This window comes from Ambystoma mexicanum, chromosome 6p, assembly GCF_040938575.1.
Source record: "Ambystoma mexicanum isolate Mex_15411 chromosome 6p, UKY_AmexF1_1, whole genome shotgun sequence".
Lineage (NCBI taxonomy): Eukaryota > Metazoa > Chordata > Amphibia > Caudata > Ambystomatidae > Ambystoma > Ambystoma mexicanum.
In genome coordinates this window covers 347,556,608-347,577,946 of record NC_090935.1, presented here as the reverse complement: position 1 = coordinate 347,577,946, position 21,339 = coordinate 347,556,608, and the positions used below count along the sequence as shown (strand labels likewise).

The 21,339-nt window shown below is 49.4% G+C and overlaps 1 protein-coding gene across 5 annotated transcripts in view; it reads left to right on the top strand.

Moving 5' to 3' along the window:
* PRLR (prolactin receptor) overlaps window positions 1-21,339 on the top strand; it is an 850,394-nt gene that overhangs the window by 699,155 nt on the left and 129,900 nt on the right. The window contains exon 1 of one of the 5 annotated variants that reach the window (XM_069627119.1): window positions 6,291-6,791. The exons of 3 other annotated variants lie outside the window; for them this stretch is intronic. The gene's annotated coding sequence lies outside the window, so the exon portion shown is untranslated. Of the gene's footprint in view, window positions 1-6,290; window positions 6,792-20,657; window positions 20,758-21,339 lie in introns of those variants that run through there. One more of the 5 variants, XM_069627120.1, reaches the window with a different exon arrangement.

Below are 21,339 nucleotides of genomic sequence, written 5' to 3'. Positions count from 1 at the left end.
TGCGAGCTGTGTGTTCTCTTCACACTGGATATACAGAAGTATTTTCACTTCGTTGCCTTTTAACACTGGATCCTCCACATCAGCCACTTGCTGACAAAGAATGGTTTAGAGCTCTTCAGTGGGCAGTGTCGAAGCTCTCTGCTGGCTGGCCTCCTCATGATGATCGGCGGCTATTAACCTCATCTGTGTCGCCATTGTAATGTATCCACCCCACGGTGCCTCAGACTGTTTCCACTCCAAGCAGGGCCCCACCCCCACCATCCTGTTGAAATGGGCCCCCACTCTGCAAGCATTAGAAGGGCTGAGCTGCTGGGCGTGCATTCACATGTTGTTGCTTGCGTAGGACTGATTGCAGACAAAACCGGGACTGTGGTCAGATTGCCTAATGCCGGATGCCTAGCCACCCTACGGAGCTGCATCTATACACACCAGTTCAAACACAGTTGCACATGCGTCAGAGTCGCAGCATCACCCACTGCGCTGAGTGTGCCCAATACCAGGGAGCTGGAGCTGTTTGCCTGGCAGGCGGCCCTCACCGCCTTCTGACCTTTACGCACTCAGCGTGTGCATGGGCGCGAGGCAGAGGTAGAGCAATGCACTCTCTGCCCTATGCGTGTTTTTTCGTGGACCCTCTCGCTGTACAGGTGGAATTGAGGCCTAGCCCTTAGGATGGCCCTACCTTGCCAAAGGACCTTCCCATCTCCCTGCAGTCTGGGGTAACGCAGCTAAGATTCAAGAAGCTCCTCCAGAAGTGGATTTTTACGCAAGCGTTCACAACCTAACGGGGGTGTCAGCACTCTGCTCCATCACCCCTCCCCTCTGGAGCTTCCTGCTCCGCCCTGCCACCTCTACTCCTCACTCTTCTGGGCTGCCCCCTCAACCGCCTGCACTTGCCATCATCCATGGCCTCTGCCCTCCATAGCACTCGTTGGCTCCATCTTCTTGGAGAGTGGTTGGCCTCACTCTTCCACTGATGCCTCCCTCCTCCCCTGCTCTCTTGGGCCCGTCTGAGTTCCATCACATTGTCTATGCTGCAGACCGTTCCCCACACTAGGCATGCCACCACACTCTACCTGAGGTTCCGCCGCGACCCGATGAAAATGCCCCTCCAACCTCTGAACACTCCTCTAGTCGACGGTTGGACCTACACACTTTGCTTTACTGACCTGCTGTTCCACCAACCCTTCCCCTCCCCCTTCACCTGATCTGAACAACCAGGCTGTTGCTCCATTGACAAGCTATGCTGTATATTCTGTTCCCATCGTGCCCACTTTTTACTTGAGGCACCACAAAGCAAGTCTGATGGCAGAGGGTGCCTTTCAAATTGACAATAAAAAATAAACACATAATGCACATTGTGTTGTCCGCCCAGGGGTGCAGCTGGTGGTGGATTGTGCGTGTCAGCAAAGCTGCCGCATCTCCTCCTGCCCTGTGGGCGCTCATGCCAGGGGGGTATGAGGGGAGCTCTCAGGGTGGAGATGGATGTGAGGCAGAGCGTGGCATCACATCCGAACGATGTTATGCTCCAGGGTCCCTGTCAGTCAGCCGCCTCTTCCCCCGTGAGGCCTCACAGGGGTACCGTCCTAGAAGTGCATTGCAATCAGAGCCGGCCTTAGGGTCGGGCGGGCCGGGTGACCGCCCGTGGCGCCATTAGCCCCCAGGGCGCCAGCTCGGGGGATCCTTTTAAGGGCTACCCCGAGCTGGCGTTGTTGAAGTGTCATTTTGAAATTAAATGTACTCGTGGCAGCGGGCGCATTTAACAACAATAGCGTGCTTGCACCTTATTGAGATCATTACCAGCCTGCTCCTGTGCAGGAGTGGGGCAATAATCATCTTAATAGGTTACCGCAGCACCCTATTATTGTTAAATGCGCCGGCTCCCGTGAGCGCATTTAATTTTAAAATGACATTTCTCCCACCACAAAAAGACATTTGGTGCCTCCACTCCCCCGCCCCCCCCAATTGACCAGGGGCGCGGCGGGGTAAGGGAGGGGTCAGGCACCAAATATTTCTTTTTCTGCCCGGGGCGCTGCTGCCACCAAGGCCGGCACTGATTGCAATTCTCCATAGAGCAAAGAGGCAGGGCACACATAGATTCTTGTGTGCTAAAACATGCGATACGTTACATAAGGAGGGCTGTTAGAGGGCTCATGTCTCTTTAAGGTAGACATAGGCTCGCGTGGACAGTACCAAGTGTGCCATGACGTGGGAAGAGGGAGGGGCTGAGAGGAAAGAAAAGGGAAGTCAGTATCCAGTTATATGTTACATAAAGAAGACGTTATCCGTTCCCCTGGTGTGCGTCCATCATTTGAAGGGCCGCAAGGCCGTATCAACTGGTGACGAGGCTGTTTGCACTTGCACACCAGAATCCTCCTCCTTGGGCATGCGGGCGATCCTGCTCAGCTGTGCCTCATATTGCGGCTGCCAACAAGCCGCATCCACGGCCGTCGTCCGTGGCCGCCCCTGCACTACTGAAGGACCAGACACCGGGCCCGCCTTCCTCCTCCTCCTGCTACCACCACACATTTTCACCCGGGCGGCGGATACAAAGGAGAGCACCGTGCGGCAGTCCGCCAGCGGATCAACAGAGCACGCGGAGCACGTGGAGCTCCAAACAGGTGGCTCCCGTTCTTCCTGCTGATTCCAGAAGCTATAACGCAGCGGCGGAGACGCTCGCTGCTCACCTAGGCTGGACCTAGCCTGCATCCCCCAGAGACAGCCCAACCAGCAACCCCACCCGGGCATCCACTGCTGCAGGGGCATGCACGTGCAAGACACCACCCGCCAGCTGCCACCAGAGGGCAGTGTCATGCCCACAAACCACAAAGCCAAGAAGAATAAGTGGGACAGCTAGGATCACCAACCAGGTGGGACAGCCAACTCCTTTCAGCGCCTGCCACAATGAGCGCACCTCCTGGTCCAGCTATGCAACCCCAGGCAGGTCCAGTTCCTCTTCTGAGATACACTGCCACTACATGGCCACCCCCATTCTCTATGACCCCACAGGTTGACAAGGGCCCTCAGTGGGTAGAATGGCTAGAGGACTTTAATAATTTTATAGAAGCAGAAGGTGAGGAAATCTCCCCGAAGCTACGCAGCATGTTCCTCAATATAGCTGGCAATGAAGTCAAGACACTCATTAAGACCATCCCCGCAGCCGAACAACCTGACTTTGCGGCACTGGTCACAGCTCTCAACAAGAGGCTTGTAATTGAGCCCAATAGAGACTATGAGAAGTACATGTTCAATCAGTGTAACCAGCGAGTGGAAGAGACAGTGGACAAATTCATCACCCAGCTGAAGATCAAAGGGGCACACTGCCAGTTCCACGCCTGCTCGCTAGACAAAGCCATTCTCCTCTGGGTGATTGAAGGGTGCGTATCATAGATGCTCAAGAAACAACTGCTCAAGAAACCTCTCACCATCGATGAAGTCGGCGAAATCGCCAGGATTTTCAAGAGAGTAGATGTGCAAGCAACCCAGATATCAGGTAACACAACGTCCAAGCAAGACAAAGGTGAGCTGTTTGCGGTGATACAACCCAGCAACTCGAGATGTGGAGACAAGAGCTCTGGCGGGGGATACCAGACAGCCCCTAGGATGCAGAGGCAGTGCTACCACTGTGGAATGTCATTTCCTCACTATGGGGCACATCCCGCGCTCCCCCAGAGGTGTGGGAACTGTGGTAGAGAAGACCATTTCCAGTCAGTCTGCAGAGAAGGCAGACCGTTCCCCACACTAGGCATGCCACCACCGCATGGATATACAGTCGGACCCCGCAGAACCAGACATACCAGATGCGCCCATACCAGCAGGGGCCGAGACGGTATGTGAGGGTAATGGAGGACCACGTTCCTGATAACGACACCAAAGAGCTCGAGACGTATGACCAGAACCAGCAGATTCAGGATGAATACGATGGACCACCACAGCCATGCCAAAGCTATTACGTAACAACACCTCATGGACTGGAGCATGAAAGTCACCAGTACGCCCAGTACACCCAAGATGAATACGTAAATCTCATCGTAGATGAGAAAGAAGCAAGAGAGGCACCCAGAATACCAGTGGAGATATGCAGCAGAAAGTTATGCTTCCTGGTCGACTCGGGTGGCACAGTAAACATCATGGGGGAGAAAAAATTCCATCAAATCTCTGACAAACCGACTTTGACCCAGGCAGGGTCCTAGATCTTCCAATGGGGAGCTGATATCCCCCTACACTCCATCGGATCCTTCGTATGCCGACTCATTCACAGAGATCAATCTACCACCACAACCATGCACGTGATCCGAAGCCCAACTAAAGGAAGGTGTCAACTCAGATATCGCACAGCATCCTGCCTAGGCCTCATTGACATCCAGGAAGCCGACACCATCCGTTTGACTGCCCCCACAAGTGAAGCAAGGGCTGCAAGGCCGAAACAAGGACTAGGCTCAGCGTGTTGGAATGGCAATGGATTATAAGGATACAGAAACCCGCTTAGCCTCTGCAGGTGTCCATACAGCTCAGAACAACCCATCCCCCTGACGAGTGGCCAGGATACAGAGCCAAGTTCTCCTAGAAATCCAGGAGCAGAGCTATGGATCAGAAGACAGGAGAGCCATCTCGCCTCTTCTAAGCTTGCCTGGGCATATCCAAGCCCCATGAGGTTACTCGGGGTAGACTGTCCGCTCAAGACATTGAATATTTGGAAGGCTTAGAATAAATCTTAACCTCTGGCTTGGGAAACCTTCCAATCCACTGTTTTTCACCCCATCTGCACAATTATGCAGCTAATCCTTGGTGCTGTCACGAACACAAGCATTCCAACCCATACTGCTGGGCCACGTCCCGTCTGCATGGAAACACACAGAGCCCCTGACATGTTTGGGCCTTGGCGTGCCTCATCAGTGAGGTGATGCTTGGTTCCTACGCCTTGGCGTCATGGATTTAAGGTCTGGGCACTAAGGAAAGGTTGTGCTTGGCCTCCTCCTGCCTGGAAATCAACTTGTTATCCACCGTAGGGGTGGGGTTCAACTGGCCAGGTGTTGAAGGTCCCCAGAGGGAACAGACATGGTGAGCCCTAATCAAAGCAAGATGGCTTTGGGCACAGGGATGTGAGCATAACAGATGATCTTAGAAGAGGACCACAGTTTGCATGCAAAAGCCCAGCCATGTATAGGAGCTCACACTTCATGGACACCAACCTCCAAATCGCACACTGGGTTGTCCCCTTTCCATCCTTGGTCCACCGGGTCCCTTTAGCCCCCCGGTACTCTGGCATCCTGGCGGCATTTGGAACACGCATAGCAAAGGGGGACCTTAAGGTGCCACCATTGGGGAGATAGAACACAAGAACCACCCCCCCCCCCACCACCCCAGTGCAGGTCAGCAATGACATGCGTAGCCTATGTAAGCTTGTCAATGTGGAGGTGCTTGAGGCAGTGGTGCTGCATCGCCTCCTGCCCTGCGTGTTTGCCCAGCCCAGGTAGTTACTCAGTGGCGATGGAGCAGCATTGCCGCCCACGCTGTCTGTGCTCAGCCCAGGGGAGACGCTCCTTGGAAAGCTGTGCGTGATGAAATAGGCATAGCATCGCCGACCATGAGTGCAGAGCGCAGTGGCACTGCATGGCAGCCAGGGGCGCATTCTCACCGCATGTGTACTCAGCCAAGGGGCGCTGCTTAGAGCGGGGATGGATGTAATGGGCAGAGGCACGGTCTAGACTCTAGGGCCGTGTGGCTGTTCAACCAAGGAAACTGGGTCGGTGTGGAGACAGCCCGAGGCACGGCCTGGCCTCTTGCCGTGCTTCGTGAAGTGGGGGTGGGGGGGCTTCCAGTGCGGAAAGGGTTGCTAGTAAGAGGCGCAGGCTACCCCGTCCCCCCTCGCTCAGCCCGTGAATGCGGCTGGGTGCAGTGCGGCCTGCAGCCTCGTCGTAGGCGCTGCCTCGGGGAGCGTATGGTATCGGTGTGATGGAGACAGGCGAAGCGCCAGCGCCTGTGATATGCGCACAGCGGCTCACTGTGGGCCGAGGAGTGCGAGGCAGAGGCGCAGGCTCACCCCCGCTCTCTGTGTCCTCAGCAGGAGCGGTGCACGGCGCAGGAGGGGAAGGATGAGGTGTGTTTACAGGAGGATGTCCCCGTTCGGGGGAGCTGTTCTGTCTCAGGGTCGGAAATAACAGCGGGGGGCGGCGGGTGCTCAGCTGGTCATTGTGAAGCTGGATGCTCGGCAGAGCTGCGCCGTCCTGCGTGTGCTCGGCCCGGTGGGCTGGGAGTGCGGTGGACACGGGCAGGGGCAGCAGCAGCAGCCTTGTCCCTGACTTGCCTTCGCTCCGCCACAAGGAGCGGGATGCTAATCCCAGCGCCCCCTCTCCTCGGCGTGTGCCCGGGGCAGGTGACCTGTTCGGCGCGGATGCAGGCGTGCCGGCAGGAGGGTGTGTCAGCACGGGGGAGGGATGTGACAGCGCGAAGCCGCACTCCCTCCCGGGGAGCTGCTCAGACGGGAGCTGTGTGACGGCAGGAGAGGGCGCTCGGCCCACAGGAGCTGCGCACTGTGGGGATGGATGCGACGGCCGCAGGATCTTCCTGGACCAGGGGCAGGCACCGCGGCGACGGAGAGAGGCGGCCTGCAGAGCCGGGAAGGCGGCGCTGAAGAGGGAGGCCGGTAATGGCTGCAGCCCAGAGCCGAGCGGCAGAGGCCGATGGCGCCCAAGAGCAGGGGAGCACGGCGGGCGGCGTCAGCGAGCTGTCAGACCCCGTTCCCGAGTTAGGAACCGCCAGCGACTGCGCCTGCTTCCCTCCATGCATCCATTGTATGTATTGTGCACGCTGTGTTCTGTTGTTGTATTGTTTTAGGGGAGGCAGCATTCATAGAGGGGCATTGTAATGTTCTCCGGGTATATCCTTGCTGCCGTTCTATATGTTTATATCTGTCTGGTTTGGCATAGCGCTTAATAACGGGTTTCAAAGCTTCTAGGCACCCAAGACCGATATGTCGGAAGTTGACAGGGTTGGTTCCCAGAGCCGGCTCCAGGACTTGCGGGGCCCTGTGCCGCAAAATATGTGCGGGAACCCCTTATTTGCATCGCAGAAGCTGATGTCACAAAATGAGTCATTAATATCCGTGTAATCCAATAAACTGACCTTGATTATTTAGGAATGTTTACTGTTTGTTTTATATATGTGGCAATATCAGGAGTGAGGCTTATTTTGGAGTAGCCGACAGTGTGAGCTAAAACATTTGTAGAGACGGGTACCCCAAAATGAAGTACTGTGACGCAGAAAAGCAGGAAACAGTCATGAAGATTTCCGTTAAGTAACGGGGCATAGTGCCTTAAAGTGCAATCGAAGCACAGCCTATTTACCGGGAAGGTACTGAGGCAGTCAGGGGAAGCAATTCTGCAGGTCTTCAAATCTTAATAATGGAGCTCAAGTCCCAAATAAATTGGGGGGCTCATTAACATACACACAGGGACTGAACGTATCTTAAAGTGTAAGACATTTAATTCAACTGGCCTTTCCTAATAGAAGAAAATGCAGAACACAAATGAATGTTGTCTTTCAAAAACGCAATCATCAATCCTTGAAAAGTCCCCAGATAGAGGAGACTTTCCTATAACACTGCTAGAAAAGAATAAAAGGTGCACACGTTTTAAACCCAAAAATCTATCTTGAAATATCCCATGGAACGGAAAACAGCAATACAAGATGTGCTTTGAAGACTCTTTGATGTGGTTTTGTGGGTGAGTGCCCTGGGTGCTTGAGGACCTGGGTTCAGATCCTGGTGGCAGAACACTTGAACAAACAAGCAGTTTTTTGCATGCCAGCCTCAAAAGCACCCTGTAGGATAGTGTACGCACTGTGTAAAAAGTGGGCGCACGCTGTCAACCCACATGCACCCTCAACTTGTACCCTGAAAATCAGCAGTGGGCCAGGGAGAACAACTTCAGTCCAGTAACCGCGTCCCACATCTATGGACCTGGTAAAGCATCACAACCAGTTTGACCTCTGAATACGATCGTTTCCGCTCCTCAGCCCAACGTTTGGCTTCCAACAATACTCTGTTTTATAAAGAGTACATGAAAAGTGCTACAGCAATATAGGAATCCTTATAGAGATATGTTAAACACAGTACAACTGTTGCATTATTTTCACCCCAACTTGAAGACCACAAATCCCAGAATGCAATTCCACAAAATGATACGAAAATCACTTGTAGTCTGTCTTTCAAGACTTGAACAGATAACAAAAGGTAATGTGAAAAGGTAACCAAGTGTTTTGTATCATTTGACAAAGGCATGTTTGTATGCTGAGAGTGAAATGTGACATTTTACACAAAAAAATGTATTTTTGAGACACCAAAAGCGAACACATGAATACTAGAGATATAGTTCATAAATGTATATTGTTACCATATTTTAACTGTCTTCAGTGTCATCAGATTTGGTCTGCAAACTCGTCTTTTTTGTATGCGCTTTCAGAATAAACCTACCCCCCTTTGAATGCCTTTTCCAAAACAATGGCTCTTAAATGGACCATTAATACTACAGAACCTCCACTTTAAACGCTCTGCTACAACATAGGGTGTGATAAGTCCCGTGAAGCCCCACTGGGACTGACGGGCTGCTGGGAAGGTGGCAGAAGAGAGTCACAGGGGGTTGCAAGAGGACTGTGTCGCCGCATTAGAAAGGGCACCAGAAACAGCCCTTGGACTGGAATCGCGCAGCCTTCTCTTGGCAGCTGGTGGCTGCAGGGCCAGGCCCCTAAGAGCACGGGGCCCTAGGCAACGGCCATGCCTCAGCCTGCCCCTGCTTGGCTTAGTATGGAGGCGGTAATGGGAACCCAAGCGGCTGTATACACAGATGAAAGGACCTGCCCCTCCATAAAGGGCACACTTGGCATTCTTCTATCATGATTATCTAAAAAAGATTACTCACATTAGCTTGTGCGCCACGTAAAGCTGTAAAAAGAAACCTTGCGATATATTTAACCTTAACTACAACTGTTTGCTGTTGCCGAGGACCACTCTCCAAAAAGGATGTATTTCTTTCGAGTTTCTAATTCCATTCCATTTAGTAAAAGTGCTCTTTCTTTGTGATCTCGCAGGAGGGAATTTGCATTCCCCTTGATCCATCTCAGTGCAACCGCTGCCATAGTGCCACTTTGTCATACTTCATAGTCGTCACGCCCTCTTGCCAGCAAGGCGGCTTGGGTCCACATGTGCTGGGGTAAGGACTGCCCTGCCCATCCAAGATCGGGTGTCTCCCCCCCCGGCAACCCCTTTCCGAGGTGCTGGTGTCCCATAGCACCCATAGGGGGCCGGTGCGATGTCCATGGCCAGCCCCCATAACACATGGTACTCGCACACCCCGGGACACATGGACAGCTTACCCAGGCACCAGCTGAGCCAGGAGCGACAGTCACACCAATAGAACGATCAGGAGAAGCGTAGCTCCAACCGCGGCAATGGTGGAACAGGGAGCAAGATAGAGGGAAATGCTCTCCTGGGTCAAAGCTGCGGAAAAGGATTTTGGTGCCGAGTGGGTCCATGAGACACTGCTTCGTGGGGAGCAACAGAGAGAAATTACCCGTCCTAATCGGGGAAAGCAGTGATAGCGAGTCGGATGGCGGATGGAGCGGAGGCAGTGGATATCCCAAGAGGACAGAAGTGGAAGTGCGGAGCAGAAACCAGCACAGCAGCAGGCACAGCATCAAAAGAGAGCACAGGGAAAAGAAGCAAGAAGAAGAACAACACAGGCACCGATAAGGGCCAATGGGAAAATCTATACTGACATTTTTACGTTCTTGCAGATCTGGGATGGGCAAAACGCCTCAAGAGGGCACTGTAAGGAAGGCATGGAATCAACAGTGATGACAGACACAGGTGATCACAGTTCAACTGTGTTTATTGAACTACAAATGGGTTTGAAAAATGCCTATCTAATCCTAAATCTAAAAATGGGAGCAAGCTACGAACATCAAATAATAATAACGCAGCCCTAGTGGAGTCTGGTCAAAATAAAAGGGCCTATACTAACAAACCTATTGCCAATCCTTACTTCTAAATACAAATGGTGTGGGAAACAATGTTGTACAAAAGAAAAGTGTACAAGAAATGATATGTCAGGATAGTTGAGCAGTTTGCTTCCCATCCCCACATTTTCATCACGGGACAAGGCGGCACACTCAAGCTTAGCACATACTCTGGCATTTCTAGCACAAGCATGCAGTTCAAAATACCAGTATTAGCACCTTCTGCGCAAAAGTCTCTTTGACATTCAAAGTCTCTTATTTCAGAAGGCCTGATGGGAAAAACAAACATTCAATGTTCCTTGCTCCTCAGGATTCTCATATGCACAATTTCTCTGATGATTCACTGTTCAACCCAGGTCCCCCTCCCATGGGCTCAGACCCACTTTAACACAAAACCTTCAATTGGTCTCCCTCCGCCGGGCTCGGACCAAATTTATTTCATTTTCCAAACTTTCTCTACTATATCAAAATCGAAGACTTTTGACTGTGCAGGATTTTGCTTGACCCATCGCAGGACCACTCTGATTCACACTTCTTTCTTCTCGTCTTAATATAACTCTTTAACTTTCACTTCTGATGCTTCTTAGCTGGATACCTTACAGAGACCTTTGATTGAGCACCCACACAGTGCCAGTCCACTCTGTCAAAGGTTTTGTATCTTGTTTTTAAAGTTCAAAAACTCATCAGCAGTTCACCTTTACTTGTGTCTTTTATCACACGCGTTCCAGCGATGTTTGTTCCAGTGGTCGCCATACAATGTTGCTGCTTGCAACCTAGGCTTCAACACAGACCAGTCTTGTATCAGTGTCCCCAACTCTCCAGCTGTTTTAATATCACTGATGCTGCTTTGTTCTTGCAGCCAAGGATGGTACCACAGCGGCTGCTGCATCTGCCCACCTTGATTAATGATGCAGGAGGGACCCGGTTATCTCTGACATACACTACAGGATTCTTCAGCCGGGTTTCCTGATCTTACGCTTTCTAAACTTGAGGGCTCTTGAAAGTAACGGTTTCTTGTTGGAAAGGTCAGGGGAATTTCCCTCCTTGCAATCCCCTCCTGTTTTTCCATCTTTCTTCTCTCGTTTAGCTGCCATCTTGAAATTGTTGTGCTCCCCCTTTTATCCGTGTGGGGAGGCTTAATGGAAGTCAGATGTGAGTGATGGTCAGTAATTGCCTGACCTCGCCTGAACATTGTATTTGACACGTCAGGTATACTGCTCGAGTGTTAGTCTGTTTTCTCCCAGAGCAGACTGTCGGTGTGAAAGTGTTTGTGTTGGAAGGGGGGGGGTACAGTTCCTACGTATCCTATGTGATAGGATACGTAGGTAACAGTAAAGGTTTTACATGGAAGGGGATACCGTGTCTCACTGTAAGTGATTTCAATCCGGCACTTCACCTAAGTCAACGCCTAGCGTGTAATGCACAACTGAAATCCTTATTTATCTGTGTCTAAACGTTCTTTTATCCACGCCCCTCTCCTGGAACCCCCTCCCTCCCCGGTCACACTGAACCAGGAATCAGGCTGGTTTGCAAAGTTAAAATATTTATTTATGTAGTTATAACTTAATCACACTATGTTTATGGGTATACAATAATCACCAGTGGGGTGATGTAACACTAAGCAATCGCTTTAATCACAATGAGTAATAATGAGCAAAAACAAAGCAGCACAGAAATAATACTTTTGTGTGTGTGTTCAAATCAAATAGCAGTGTGGTTACTATTTCCCCCTGCACACCCCTCAACTCCCCCAATAGGCAATGTAAAGAGATAGGAGGAGAGAGCAGGTATTCAGGAATGGCGGAATTCAAACAAAATAACAATCCCAATTCCCCCCAGCAACGCAAGAGAAAAACAGAATTGATTGGCAAGCTGTCAAAAAAAGTTATCTTGAGAATGGATTGGGTAAAATACTAAATATGGGCTAAATTGCTGAAATTGTTTAAATTGTTATGGGAGCCGCTTTGGATAGTTGCAGACAAACACTAGCAATGATTTAATACTAAAACACAATGTGAAATCTTAAAACTGGGGTTGGAAGCAATCAAAAGCTGTTAAACACGTGTCAGAAATGACCTAAAACGAAATTCGAGGAAAACTTTTCCGTGCCTGGTAATCGCGATTACGGGAGAACCGTATGGATTTGTTTTAGTGGAGGTCGTTTTTTTCAGATAGGCGCAAAAATTGGAAAACAGGAATGCAATTTTAAAAGACAAAAAGGATTTCTTTTACTAGATTATGACTATAGAAAAAGAGAATGCCACACATGAATCTCCACAGTCCTGGCCGGGGACCCTTCACGTGGTGGAAGCTCACTTTCTTTCTGGGATTCAATTTATTTACTCACAACAAACACTAATGACTTATGATTTTAGAAAACAAATGAGAGAAATTTAGCGCAAGAAATGTTCCGACAATTCAAAATACTCCTAACACTACTGTTTATGAATACAAGAGAGGATGGGTTTAAGATAGGAATTACTATGGACAGTACATATGCTAGTGACACAGTCCTATTCTATAGATACTCACTAGATATGTTTCAAACAGAACCGTCAGGATTGTGGTCCGTCAAGATTTGTGGTAAGGGAAGGGAAAGGGTTCTGGGATAAACATCTGGGCACACCGGACTGGACTGGGTTGTTCACAGCACGGCACAGGACTGCATCGGGTCTGGAATGGCTCTGTTCACAGCTCTCTGGTCACAGCACGGCACAACTGGATTGGATCTTTTGGTTCTGATGATAATTATTTTAGCAGGCAGCAGTACAGCACAAACCGGCTGTTTGTTTGATGTTCCCCTTTGGTGGTGGGATTATGGTTCTAGAATTTAAGGCCTAGTTGAAAATGGTTCAACTAATGGAATGGGCCTTTCTGTTTTCCAAGTTTCTGGAGTATGGAGCAAGGAAGATGGATGGTTCTCTATAAGGGTGCTCCGCCAGCAATCGGTTAGTGGGTGAATCTCTGTGTCCTTTTCCAGTCCTCAGCTGTCTCTATTCATGCTTATCATAAAGGGGTGTGTGTGCTGGCTTATCCTAAGCGCGCCCCCTTTCCAGGGATTGGCCAGGGTCTCCTCTCTTGCTTGATAGGAGGAAAAGAACAGGGTGTCACCATGATGATGTGGGTTTACGAGGCATAGAGTCCACCACTAGCCTCTTGAACACCAAATCTACTTTTGGTACAATACATATTTCCATGTGTGCAACCTCTATAACAATCATATATATAGATTACATATTTTGAGTAGCAGGTACTCCACAAAACCCGGTCGCTGTAGGATCTTGTGTCTGCTTTCCACCGAATTCCGCCCTTTTTATCAGGAACACAATGTCCAGTTTATCAGAAAATGTGTACAAATGTGCGCATTGGACATGGGCATAAGTGTATGAAGTTTCATGCTTCTATCAAAAATACATTTTGTGTAATATCACTTTTTCCACTGTTTCTTCCTAGAACATTTGACAGAGTTCTGGCGCCTTTTAAAATGTGCAGCCAGAATTTGGATTCACAAATATGTTATTTTGGTGTTTTTAACAAATTAAAGTGGTAAGTTATATGTATTTAAACAAAATGTTCTTTGTGAATGTCCAGCCACAAATGGTTGTTTGTCTCCGCCTCCTTCTGCCTCCCTGCAGTTCAGAAGCATTCTCCTCCCATTTCCTCCTGGGCCCAAGCCATTTACGACCCTTGACACTTGGCATTCCTTTGAGCTGGAGGAAGTCCAGTCTCCTTCTGGCTCCACAGCAATTGGCACCTCCCTGTGAGTTTCAGCTGGGGGGGAAGTGTCCTCCTTCTGGGAAGAAACCTGCCTTTCAAGTTCTTGCAGCTCAGCCAGGCTTAATTTAAATATTATTTCTGTTGCATTTTTCCTTTTGCTTAAAACCAACTTGTAATTTCAAAACAGGCAGCTAGAACACTTATTTCAGATTCTAAACCATGGGATTAACAATTACAACATAGGTTACTCTCAGTAACATGCCATTTACATTGCAAGCATTTGCTTTCAGCTTGTACATTTTTAAAGTTAATCAGGCAGGCTTCTGACACCTGTCAGACAGGCGGCCGAGGGTACTGTGCCCAGATTTTGACAGATTCCACAGGCAGGCAACTTTCGCTGTGGATGTTTCTTTGACAAATTCAGCTTTCCAGGACATTGTAATATCCCAATAATTTCTTGAACTAAATGAATTGTAGCACCCATCAAGAATATTGGATGTTTGAGGTTGTCTTGTACCGGCATTCTGCAGTTTCAGCAACCAAGAAAAAAGATTTTAAAGCAAGATTTTGGTTTTCTTTCAGCAAAGCACTGCTTTTCCCTCTGTGCTCCCTTTTTACTTGTTGTGAAGCCCAGTGACATGTTTCAGGAGTGAGATCTCTGTTCCACCACTGACAACATGCATGGCAGATTGGGCCACTATCTTTTTGTGCTTTGCAGCGCACGGTTTTCAGTGATTTTGGCGCGCACAAGGGTTTTGCGGCCATTTTAAGATTTCTGGCACTATCAGAACACAGGGATGCTGCATGGCAGAGCAAAAGTGGGTCAATACATCCCACATCACCATCCGGCGTCCCACTCCCCGAAGAGCCCTCACCCAGGTGATCCTCCTGCACTGGTCCACCCCAGTGCATAGGTGGATTAATAAGACCCTGACCTGGCACATTGAAAAAAGGGTAACAAAAATAATTTGGCGTAAAGAAATTATAGAAATATTTTCACTTCTCGAATACCAAAGGAGGGGATTCCACGTTAACAAGGAGGACAGAAAAGGAGATGAAAAATGTATGCTTAAGAAATCACCAGTAGAGCAGAACTTGCCAAATTGGCTGTCAGCCGTCCACATTGTGGCTACCATTATAATGGAGAAATATCTAGAGGAAGGCACAGCTTTAATAGCTTATGAATATAGCGTGTCCAAAGTCCATATGCAGAGGGATAGCTATCCCGACTTGGGGTGGGAGGAGGAAGACACCAATTCGTACATGTTTAGCGTATTAAAAACGAAAGCATCACAACCACTCCCAAACAACCAGTCAGGTAAACCTTATTGGCAGAGCAGCTACCCGCCTATCGATGGCAACTATCAGCTGGCTAGGAGGCAGCCCTTTCGGAAGAGGCAGTATGGAAGCCAACAGAGTTTGCAGCACAACACCAGTTACATACATACCACCCATGCCACAGGGGGGAGTGGGAGGGTCTTTTCAAGGAAACCCCTAAATATACTGGAAATTCGAAAAAGGCGTTTGTAATTGGGGGAGGCGCAGAACATAGCAGCAGCGAGTACACAAAGCTAACCTCAGCAAGAACCCCCAAATATTCTGATGCCAAAAACGCATGAAGGGCCATTTACACTGGGGCGATCACCTATAAGAGTGGGAGCAATGAAAAAATGGTTACAGGCCTTTCCAGATAATGAAACAGGACGTTTTATTCAGAAAGGTTTCAGGCAGGCTTTTTTGATTCCCTTTAAAGGCCAGAGCTCGCAGAACCTCCCCCTTTACCTGAAATCTCCCACGGAAAACCAAGTCCTAGTCAGGACGAAAATCCAGAAAGAAACTGAGCTGGGCAGGGTAGGGGACGAAATCCCCTTTCAGGAATACAACTGCTCCCGGCTGGGTCTAGTTCCGCCAAAATAAAACAAAATAAAAGAGAAAGGTGAATTTAGGCTAATACACCACTTATCTTACCCGCTGGGCAAGTCTGTAAACAATGGCATCTCCAGCATGGGAGCATCAGTAGCATACGCCGAGTTTCAGGAGGTGGTGGGGGTGGTCAAAAGAGCAGACCGAGGGGCTTGGCTGGCAAAAGCAGACATTCCGTCAGCCTTTATTTAGATTGCTTCTGGTGCATAAGGCATCACATCCTTGGCTATGTTTCCAGTTTGAGGGCACATTTTACTTTGATAAATGCTTACCAATGGGGTGTTCCATTTCATCTGCATAGTTTGAGAACGTAAGTTAGCAATGGGCACTGCAAAGGGTCATGCCAGAGGCCCTAATAGTGCATTATTTGGATGGCTTTTATTTGTGGGACCACAGGGGTCCAACCTCTGCAAAAGGACATTAGATCGTTTTAAGAAGATAACAGCAGAGTGGGTCATTCTATTGGCACCTGGGGGAGAAAGTAACAGGTCTAATGAGAATGGTTGAGTCACTAAAATAGAAGGAAAAGGCAGCAGTGGGGGAGTTCCAGTCGCTACCTGGAAAACTCAATTTGGCAGGCCGGGTAATACCCCAGGAACATGTGTTTCAAAGGACTATAGAATTAAAAACCGGAGGACGATTAAGGAACTACCACAGAGTAAGGCTGGGTAGGAATACCAAGAAAGATTTGGAAATGTGGGGGGTGTGTTTGCTTAACTCCAATGGCACGGTTATCTGGCGCACACCGATTAAACAGGAGAGCAAAAGGGCGCTATTCACTGATACAGCCTGCAGGAGCGGTTGTGGTGCTATCTTGGCAGGAAATGGTTCACTGGCACTTGCATGGTTGGACCAGGTACATTGCCCTGCTCGAGATTGAACCAATATGGGTTGCTATCTGTCTATGATTGTGAGGAGTTACACAACAACAAACTGGCAATATGGTCAGATAATATGGCAGTGGTCCAAGTAATCAACAGGGTTTCTACTCCATACCCTCTGGCGCTAGAAATATTAAGGGCAATAATGACCTGCATTGAAAAACAATACGATGCTAAAAGCCAGGCACATCGCTGGCAATGGAATGATGGTGCGGACACCCTGTCTCGTTCGCAGTGGGAAACCTTCAGGCGTTTAAGACCGGACGCGGATCAGGAGATGATGACAGCACCAGAAGAGGCTTGGGCCGTGCTGAAAGAGCAGATGAGGAAGCAGGAAGGCGCAAACAGGACAGGGCACGCAGCGAAAGCATAACGCCTGACAGGGCGAATGCACCATTAAGACAGATGCTTTATTGATGGAACAAACGGAAGAGCCCAGGGGATTAATACTGGACCTGGCCAAGAAAGCTTTGGACCAAAAAAAAGGCTAAGCAATACAGTAAGCGTCTACGAAATTTAAGGAAATAATAAAGTCCGCGGACGTTCTGGAAATTGCAGTGAGCCATGTCAATACATTTGTGGGATCGGCATTTCTCCAGGATAAGAGGAGGTCTTGAGGGGTAACACACCCAGCTGTGGTAGCTTATGCTGTTAAACTGGCAGGAGGTACCGATCCAACACGCAGCCCGCTGGTAAGATATGCGCTGAAAGGTTGGGCCAAGCTGGAGGGGAACAGGCCAGCTGCAAGAAGACCCCCCATCTGTAGTCAACTATTACAGTTGCTAGACGTGCTGGTTAGCACATGCTCCAGCAGATATGAAACAGCTTAATATAGGGCAGCCTTCGCCCTTGCCTACCTGGGGGCATTTAGAATAGACGAGCTAGTGGCAAGAACATAATTGGCGGTGGACGGGCTGGCACTAGAGGACGGTAGCATAGGAAAAGATTGCGTGACAATATTGTTCAGGAAATCCAACACAGACCAGCACGCGAAAAAGGGAGGCTAATAACTCTGTGTTGCATTGAAGCAGCAAAACACTGCCACATTTGCATCGCAGGAGTATTCCCGTTGCCACAGCGAGGTAAACAGCTTCTAATCCGCAAGGATGGCAGGGCCTTCAGCCGGTTCCAGGTTCTGGCGGTTCGAAAGGAAGCAATTAAAGAGGCAGGCTGGAAACCAGCAGAATTTGAGAGCCACTTTTTTCCTGCATAGGGCCGGCAAACTTCCCTTTAGGTGGGTGGCGGGGTGGGGGTTTGGTCCCCAAGGGAGTGGGGAAAAAAGGAAGCTGGTATTTGGAAAGAGCTCCCTCGGGTGATGACCCATTCAGGTAGGCATGGAGCGTGGGTCACTCATGTGTGACATAGGCAGGCAGGTGGCTAGAAGAAGTCCACCAAGGCCTGTATTTCCAAAAAATGATCACCGCCTGGTAGGGGATGCCGGGAATGCTTTGGGAGGACATATATGATATAGTCTGTCAGATTTAGTTGGATTCAGGGAACCCCCCAGAATACTGTGTAAATCACCTAGGTAGGAATGACCTGCCAAATCTGGGGAGAAAACAGTTTCAAAGGGATATGATATGATAGGTTATTTATAACGCGTTTAATACCCAGAGGTTTCTAAGCGCAGACCCGGGGATTTAACCTGTGTTTCTCCGTGTCGTCTTGCTTCCAAGGTGAGCATGTTGCCACTGAGCTATCCTCCCGAGACTCACTGGGAAGCATAGCCCATTGCTGGAAGGACATGGAAATCCTTCTGTCGGTGATAGGGCCCAGGCAGCACTGGCGTGGGGCCATCGCCAGGAAAGCGGTAGAAACTTCATGGACAAAACTGAACAAGGGCCTAGCGAGTTTTTGCAAAAACATCGGGTTAACCTCTGTTTGCCACGGATTGTCCCGAAGCAACCCTGATTTATTTCACCGAGACGGTGTACACTTGTCAACCAAGGGCATCAAGAACTTTGCAAATAACATTTTTAAGGCATTGTCAGAAAAGGGCTGTAATTGAGGGTACTTTTAGAGGGTACCTGAGCGGCCATGCACCCACTCAGGTGTGGCAGCACGGGTCAGAATGGAGGAAGGCCCACTGTACAAATAAGGGGTGCCAGCCAAGAATCAAAGGTGTAGGTAAAAGACTGAGGAACCAAACGTCCCGCTTGCAAATGCAAAATGGGACTTGGCACCAGAGCTTAAGACAGTGGGAAGACACTGTTGGGTGCATAACAAAGTGCGCTGGGAAAGAGAAGTGGCTGGCGAGATCGGGCATCGCTCTTCCTGACTGCGAGATGCCCAAAAGCACGCCCACCTTGAGTTGTTTCATTGATTGGTTTTAAATAATAAAGCCACATAAATCACGTAGTTCATTTTCAAGGTTACACATTATCGTGAGGCGTAAACAGGGTAGTGTCTGAGCAGGCAAGTCCCACCTAAAATCTATAAATGCCCACTCAGCAGCACTGTGTGGCTGCTCTGGGACCAACTACATTCGCTTCCTGGCTTTGCCTTTGATTATATTCCTACTCAGCTGGATTTCCGCATAGAGGGGGCTTCCGAATCAGAGAGTCCTGCTCAGCATCCAGGTGACGACTGAGAACGAAGTGTATAGTAAACAGGCAGGCCCAGGCTTTCATTTACCGGGCTCGGATGCACGCCCATCAAATGATCAAACTGGATGAAGCACCTGTAATTGTAATTGGTTATTTAGAACGCGCTCAATCCCCAGAGGTTTCTGAGCACGGACCCGGGGATCGAACCTGTGTTGCTCTGCGTCATCTTGCTTCCAAGACGAGCGCATTGCCTTCCCCTGGAGTTGCCGAAGATGCGTAGAAGGGACTGAACATTTGTTTCACCGTTATCATCAGGTTCGGACTGCGCATAAAACTGTGAAAACCAATGAAAAAGTGGCCCACAGTTGCAAATGGAAGTTCATTCCTTTTGTGACAGACTGTCTGAGTAATACCTAAGGTTGGAGGGTTTGGAGTGGTTTTTGATAAAATGTGATGCAAGATGTGCCTTTGAAAGATTATTCATTCACTAACACTGGTCAAAACGACTAGTCGCACAGTGAAGTAATTTTATCAAAGTGGCCCACATGGGCCAAACAAGTGGCCCACTTTGACCAAAGAAACTAGCCCACACTAGCATTTTGCATTTTTGTTTCGGGCATTCCCCTATTGCCCTATAGGCCAGTCCAAGCTGGTTATCAGGAAATGTGGATCCGAAATGGCAACTACCAATAGGCCATGCCCACTACCTTTTGATTATGTGACAACAGGAGCAACGATTTTATAAATATTATCCTACCGTCGTGGGAAACTTAATACAGCAAATGTGACTTTTGGGGCAATGAGTGGGTGGGACTGGACACGCCACTGCTCGTTTTGCCACTACCCACCATGTTCCACTCACGGGCATTTGACACACAAATGCATTCTGGGACGTGTAGTCTTGATTAAGTCCCGGATACAAAAGGCGCGCGACAGGAAAGCGCCAGCACTGGAAAACTAGAGTGTCTGGTGACATGTAAACTAGTCACCTGGCCACCCTAAGGACCAGTCCATAGTGTGGACCAGAGATCTCGAGCCAAAAGGACATTTCTCTATGGGATTTGCACCGGAAGCTAAAGTGTTAACAAAACAACGATTTCTCTGTCATGGTAAGGTAGACACCAATTAGTGCAACGTTTCTGCGTTGTTCCGTGTCAGGTTTGATAAGACTACCCAGCTCTGGTTTAATTCTTAGAATTCGGGTATTTGTATGTTTGTAAATGCTGGACCACAAGTCCCAGGATGCAAGCTAACGGGGGTGGACAAACCATTTCTAAGTGGGACGATTGTGTGGGAGCGAGGCAGCTCCTGGCAGCCTGTGTATGTGTGTTTTTTGGGGCGGTTTGGGGCGGGGGCGGGGGCGGGGGGAGCAGTCCCCTACACTGCCACGATTTCTGTGAAGGATATCTTACTAATGTTGGACGGATAGATGAGCGACGTGAAGGTTCTCTTTTTTACCAGTCCTAGCTTTTTGGGCGACAAAGAATGCATGCTGGGACTTGAAGTTCGACCTCTTCATTATAAAATGGCCTCCCGAGGGGCCTCCGAGTCCCAGCGTGCCTTGTACTGTTTTAGGCAATATGTGGCCTACCATTGTGTGAGGATGACCCGCGTGACATGGCTGCCAGCTAAGTACTGTGTGTTCCGAACGCAAGGGGAGAAGCACAGCAGGCCGGAAGGTCTGACATGTTTCTGACCTCATCTGCAGAGCATTCTCAGAGCGTGAGAAAAGTATATCCACGCAAGAGGGGGAGGGGGAGCGAATGGGCGGTGCGGGCGCGGCCCGATGTTTACTCAGGCACACGTGAAAACAACCCCGTAAATTAGACAGGAAATTGTGTTACAGACAAATTGCTTCAATGCCCACTTTTAATATATGTTGTTGATCTCTAGAAGGTACGCACACCGCCTCAGGTTCTCTTCCTCCGTTTTAGTGGACGTATTGTGCTTGTGCGAGTTTACACCGTTTTTCTGGCTCGTCCCCCTGGCGATGATGAAAGCATAATCCACTCAAACCCGCATCTGTTAACGATTGGTAAAGTGTACGCGGGCACTGGATCGGATGTAGTCAAGTTAACGACCAAGGTCGCAACGAAACATACATTTCGAGGGGGCTAAGGGGGCTAGGCGGTGATGGGAGGGGACACTTCAGAAAATAGGCAGGGCAAACTTCCCAGTCACTGTTCGACTACCCCCACCATAGTCTGGTGAGGGCACCAACTATCAAATACTACATTTTAAAGCCCAGATTTGTGTCAACT